The sequence below is a fragment of the Lontra canadensis genome, unplaced genomic scaffold (genome assembly GCF_010015895.1).
Source record: "Lontra canadensis isolate GAN:19392208 unplaced genomic scaffold, GSC_riverotter_1.0 scaffold87, whole genome shotgun sequence".
NCBI classification, from domain to species: domain Eukaryota; kingdom Metazoa; phylum Chordata; class Mammalia; order Carnivora; family Mustelidae; genus Lontra; species Lontra canadensis.
In genome coordinates, this window is record NW_022631081.1 from 8,599,750 (window position 1) to 8,606,547 (window position 6,798).

At 48.0% G+C, this 6,798-nt stretch overlaps 1 pseudogene; it reads left to right on the forward strand.

The window, feature by feature from the left end:
• The first annotated feature begins 5,464 nt into the window (after nt 1-5,464).
• Nucleotides 5,465-6,048, forward strand: LOC116882730 (annotated as a pseudogene).
• Nucleotides 6,049-6,798: the final 750 nt, after the last annotated feature.

Genomic DNA, 6,798 nt, shown 5'->3' on the forward strand with positions numbered 1-6,798 from the left:
TTCCCCTTCTCTCTGAAAATACCTGAGTTGTCCTGATCCTCACCAGTTATGACCACCAAACCTTCATTCTGGAGGAAAAGTCCATTATCTGACCTGCTGCATTGGGTTGTGGTGAATTGATAACTGTAATCACAGTCCTGGGGTATGCTAGGGGATCTCCTAAATCCCTATGTTCCTGTTTATCCCGATTGTCTTGTAGACACACAATTGCTTCACGATAGTCATCATGACACACCCAGCAGTGCCCCTAGTTTGAGTCCCTGCCAGGCAGAGTCAGAAGGACCCATGACACACTCTTCACAACCAGAACAGGGCAGTCACACCCATCCCTCCCACCTTGGTCAGGCTCTGCTCAAAAGATCCCAGGGTCTGAATCCAGCACATGTGAGCTCCACTCCTGGACTCACCTCATTGTCCTCTGTTTTCTTGAGAAACTAGCCTCTCTGGGTACTCACTTCACCTGCTGTGAAATGGGGAAATTTCTACTGATATGAGAAACATTCTTTATGAAGTTAATGTCATAAAACATTGAAGAGTTTAACTTATTAGGCAAATGCAGTGGGGTCTCAGTGAGTTAGCCTTGATGTTGAACTCTCCTGTCTGCCTCTCTGGGCACACAAGGAAAAGTTTTCAGCTGTTCTGTAAACTACATCACATGCAATTTTACCCAAGCCCAAATTAGCAGATTCCCAATTGCACCAAACCACAGACAGAGTAGTTTAAAATCCTCCCACACCAATCTCCACAGGATGTGAGTTGTCATAAAATTAATAGTAGTAAAAATTAGCAGTAATTAGAGTAAATTTTTGCCTGTTCAACTGAACTTAGCACGAGAAGTATCACCTGTCGCTCTGATGACCCAACTACATGGACAGAGATGCAGGAAGCCTCGGTCCTGATTCCCAAATTCACAGGAACCTGGTGGCTGTGGGACATCACACAGGATTGTCTGGACACTGACCCTTTTCAAGTGCACTACACTGTAGCCTGCACTCTCCTTTCTGAAACAAGACAGTGGGCTCTCCAGGGCATTACAACCCTGGGACAAGTACAGGAATCGCACCTGCCCTGCCTTCTGCACCTTGTATGTGACCTTCTGTGCTGGGCTGAGGACGGCAGAGGGGCGGTTGTCTGTGGAAGCCTGGAAACCCTGGTCCACACCCTTTCTCAGGTGACAGGTGCTGTGGGGTGATCCACAGGAGGGAAACTCCAGGTCTGAGTCCTTCTCCACCAGCAGGGGGCAGCAATGCTGCATCAGGAGCCACAGGACAGAGGCTGGGACTGCCAAGGGGGAGACTTACAGAGATGGCTGGCCTGGGGGTCAGCGGGTTGTCTGTGGTTCAGTCCTCAGAGGCTTTCAGGATGATCCACCCTAACTCCACAGGCTGCAAGGACCATGCTCTCAGGGTCAGACACACAGTGTCACCCAGGACACTGACAAGAGTCCTAAAACAGTGAGCACCTCACCTGGGAAATTCAGGTCCTCTCTCTCTCCACCAGTGTTCCCAGGGACTGACTCCTCTGTGCTGGGCACAACCAGAGACACCCCGATGACTCACACTATGCCTCTCCTTCCCCAACGTGACCTCAACTCAGACCTGGGCCTGCAGCTCATTTTTTCAGACCATCTCAGGGAGAAGGAGGCAGAGAACTTGGGGTCCCTGGTCCCTGGAAGAAGCATCTGCATGCAGCATTCTTCTGAGACTGTCTCCAGAGAGATGTGACTCTCATGGCTGCAGGGACCATGGCTCAGGCCCTTGAGCTACAGCATATGTGAACATGTGATTGTGTGGATCCTTACAAGATCACAAACCTTGAAGTTGTTTCTCATATATTTTCATATATTCTCATGAAACATTGATGAAAAAATTAAAAGGAATGAAATAGCTGACAATGCCAATTGCTGGTCTGCTGTGGGATGGGGGCTGTCAGAGAGACAGCAGCATTATGTGTAAATAGACTAGAAATCGTGATGAATCTTCAAAAACAGGTGGTTGTTTAACAGGTAAGCACACATTTTTGGAAGTGATGTACAAAACTCAGAATGAGAGTTTCCCATTCTGACAACATGCCAAGGATGGGATCATAGTGTCTGTGGGGGATGCAGAGGGGGCTGGAAGCAGGAGGAGGAAGGTATGGAAGCCACAGGACCACCTTTCCCTGAATCAGGTGTTGTCTGCATGTCCCAGAGGAAACAGGTCAGCCCCATGGCCAGACTCCTGTGAGGCCCTGAGCCAGCCCCGGACAGACCCCAGTCATATGGGATCCCAGCAGGAGTCTTGGGTTATAGGACAGACTCTGTGCTGTCTGGGGGACTTGAGGCAGTCCTCAGGCGAGGAGAATCAGACACTCTAGGAGAGGAAAGCACCTGGCTGAGGCCCGTCTCCTGCTGCTGTGATAACAGAGAATAAAGCAACTGGAAGGAGCCCAGCCATGCTGGTGTTGTGGGGAAATCAGACTTCTTATGGGTGACTCCATTAGTTTGCTAGGGCTGGGAGAAAGGAGCCCCACAAACTGGGGGGAAGGAGCTGAGAACAGAAATGTATTGTCTCACAGTTCTGGAGGTCAGCAGTCTGAGACCAAGACACTGGCAGATTGCTTGCTGACTTGTAGGCTGTGAAGGAGAATCTGTTTCATCTTCTCTCTTACAGCACCTGGTGGTTCTCTGGCAATTTTTGGCATTCCTGGTCTTATAGATTCCCTATCTAACTTCATAGGGTGACCTCCCCTGTCAGAATCTGTCTCCAAATTTTCGCTCCTATAAGGACACCAGTCCAATTGGAATACGGTCCAGCCAACTCCAGTGCAACCTCATCTGAATTTAAGGAATTACGTCTGCAATGATCCTATACTGAAATCAGGGCCCAGTGAGAGATACTGAAGGTGAGGACTCAAACATACATTTGGGAACTGTGGGACATAAGTCAACCCACAAGTGTCCCTGCCATGATTGGACACTCCCTCCCCTTGGGGAATTCTGCAGGTAGCATGGGTACCGCAAAGCTCTCAGGGATCAGGTGGGGCATAACTAACAAACCCAGAAAAAGCCCTGACTGTCTCCTAATGACCCATCTGTATGTCTGGGCATCCAGGCTCCATCCTTGCCCTCTGATTATCACCACAATGAGAAAATGTCGGACATCTGGCCTCTATATTCTCCCATCTAGGTCAGAAGTGAGACAAGATCTCATCATCATCAGGAGGTGGGGTACAGTGCCTGCTGCCTGCCTGATGGAGTTCCCCCAGGACACCAAGAGGATCTGCTTCTCCTCCAGCTGCATGTGTAGGGCCTTCCGATCCCATCTCAGCTCTGCTGTGGACATGACATGTCTAGAGCCTGTTTAATCCCCATTGTGCTTCTCTGACCCCTATAGAGGGATCAGTGTGAGGGGCCCCAGTCTCTCTGCCTGAGCCTCTCTTCCCTCAGTGCCACCTGCCCCAGCCCTGAGGCCCATGAGCCCTCCCCTGCCAACCCAGGCCTCTGTGCTACCCGCTGTGGTTGGGTCAGAGGACACACACTGACCGACAACCTATGTAGTTCAGGTTTGTAGTATCTGCAGAACTAGATTCTCCCTCCCAGAACTAGGACATCTCAGGTGGGACCAACTCTAATGAGACAATGGGGATGACATGACACATATCACAAGGTCTGAAGAAGCACGAAGTAGTTCTGCTCTAGTTCTGTTGGGACATCCCGTGATGTCTCTGTTGGAGAACCAGGACCATGTCCCTGGGCCCATGACCCAGTGAGGAGGATGGCAGCCTGAGAGGATGTGCCTCTTGTGAACTGTGCAAGGGATAGTGCCTTTGAGGGCCTGAGTGTGTGTGTGTGTGTGTGTGTGTGTGAGAGAGAGAGAGAGAGAGAGAGATTTTAGTGTTGCCAGGAAATTTTGCCCATTTTCAATGGCCCAAACCCAAGATTTGTTATGTTTCCATAATTTCCCTCCATCCTCTAAACTCCAGTGACTTCTTTATCTCATGTTTAAGGATAAAGGATACTAAAAGGAGCGGGAGGAGTAAAGATTTATATGTGCTTACCACATATGAGGCACAATTCCAAGCACTTCCCATTTATTAAATTGTTAAATCATAGAGTACTCTATAGAAATAGAGTACTCTATAGTATAGAGTACTCTATCAAAAAGCATTCTGATTATCACCGCAATTCACAGAAGCAGAAGCTGAGGAAGGTAGGATGTGTAACTTGCCTGAAGTCAAAGCTAGAAAGTGGCCAACCCAGCAGCAAGCCAAGGTCTTCTGACCCCGAAATCCCTGGCCTTCATCACCAGCTTAGGATTTTTGTGCTTTCAGGCTAAGACATGGCCCCTTCTTAATGCTCCAGAAGGTTCTGTAACCTTTTTCAAAAGCAAGTGACTGCTAGTAGGACTTTGCAGAGCAGCCCATCCAATAGAAATAACATTCAAACCACATTCATAATTTAAAATTTTCTAGTACCCACATTTTAAAAAATGAGAGGAAATGAGCAGAACTTGTTTTCATAGTACACTTTGCTTAGTTTAATTTCTTGAAAATATTATCACATCAATATGAATTACATATAAAAATATTTTACCTTATTTTTTATGCTATGTCTTTGAAATCTGCTGGGTCCCCCAGAATGACAACACTTCTCTATTGGGACTACCCACATTTGATGGTACACAGGTTTTCATGCCCTGTAGGAGCAATGGACAGATAGGTTAAGTGCATAAGGTTTCCTTATGGTAACTGTCCCTCCAGTATAGACTCACAGCCAGCAGGCTGTTTTTCCTTGGGAAACACAGACAGCAGCACCATGAAGATCTGAGCATCCTCAGAACAGAATCTGGGAGGACATAGACTGGAATAACGGAGAGAGGGTGATAACCAGAAGGTCTTACTAGCCTTGGGATGAGGGGAGAGGGAGCATGGTGAGGGGTCAGTGCAGGGAGGGGATTGGAAGGGCAGGCTCTGGGACATCTCCTGGATTGGAAACTTGACTTACTCATCACTGTCATGGCAAATGAGAAATGAGAAAATCGTGTATCTCTCAATGTTAGATTCTTCATTTAAAAGACTGGAGGAAAATTGGGCCTTGAGCATAGGGCTACTATTTTTATTGTGTCTCATTCAGTGGAACCTGTACACACTCGCAAAGGTTTAGAACCTACTGAGGGCTCAGAAGTAGTCATTTTGTTAAACTAACAATGCACATAGAGTGACATTCATCCCAGAGCGCCCAGGAGGGCACTGTGGGTCTTGTTTTCAGACCCCAGTAAGTCCAAATCCCCTGGGTTGTGCTCAAGTGCAAAGGGTATGACTGATGCTTCCATTGATGATTCTTGTGTAAAATCAACTCTCCACTTTAGAAACCCACACCTGCTCCTACTTTTGACCTCAGGAAATTACCAGTATGAGGCTCTTAAGCTCAGGGCTCAAACAAGAGCTCACACAGACCTACTGAAGAATGGAAAGTGGATTTGCATCTGATGCCCCTCCTTCCTTGAGCTGCAAAAACAGAGAATAAGATGAGAGTTTGAAGACTTCAGTCCCAGGAGCACAGCCCAAGAGAAGAGTTCTACGAAGTTCCTCTCCACCATGGACTGGGTTCCCTTCTACCTCCTGCCCTTTATTATCTCTACAGGTCAGGGTTCCACCTCTATGACATTTCCCTCTAAGTATAGCCCCAGGGAACCCTGTCCAGTGTCCAGTTCATTCAGCATCATTCTTGCGTTTTGTGTTTCCAGGTTTCTGTGCTCTGTCTGTGCTGACTCAGCCTCCATCTGCACCTGCCTCCCTGGGAGCCTCTGTCAAGCTCACCTGCACCCTGAGCAGGGAGCACAGCAATACTTTGTTCGCTGGTTTCAACAGCAAACAGGGAAGAACCCTCGGTATTTGATGAAGGTTAATAGTGACGGAAGCCACATCAAGCGGGACGGGATCCCCAGTCGCTTCTCAGGATCCAGCTCTGGAGTTGACCACTATTTAACCATCTCCAACACCCAGTTGGAGGATGAAGCTGAGTATTACGGTGGTGAGAGCCACACAATCGATGGTCAATATGTTTAAGCCACAGTGATACACACAAAGGGGAAATGAGGCTAAAACCTCCCACTCTGTCTCTTCTCTTCCCCATGGGGACTCAGGGAGAGCTGCTCCATGCCCCTCTCCAGGGCCCTGAGACCTTTGACTCTCCCTGGAAACCCTGTCATCCTGCACAAAATACCAAGACACCATTACAAAGAGACAGACACAGGGACGAACTGAGGTCTTTTTGAATACAGAATATGCTCTTTAATTTGCCATACTGCTGGGAAAGACCAGATCAGCCTAGACAGGCAAATGACCATGAGAGAGTAGCTGGTCTGAGATGACCCCATGAGCCATCAGACCCTCTGCATCCATAACAGGTCTCTGCTCAGAGAATGGACAGAGATCTCCGAGTTCTGGAGTTTACCAAGGAGGTTGGTTGAATGAATACCATCACGATATTTTCATCATGAAGCATATTAGGAAGCTTGTCAGTGTTGAATGTTCAAAAGGAAGCATTTGGTCCACAAGGGAGGTATGTCACAGAGTCTTAAGCCAATGAAGGGTACAGAGCTGGGATCTAATAGGAAAACAGAATGCATGTTAGGATGTCTCTGCCAGGACCAGCATGGAGCATGGCTTGGGTCTCTCCATTGGTACTCAATTCTCAATTTTTGGTGCCAAGAATGAGTCCACGTGCTGCCTACAGGACTTTTCCAGGTTCTGCCCAGAAATACAGCTACTGGTATAACAGCAAGGCATGGTGAAGAAGGTGCACCAAAGTGATAA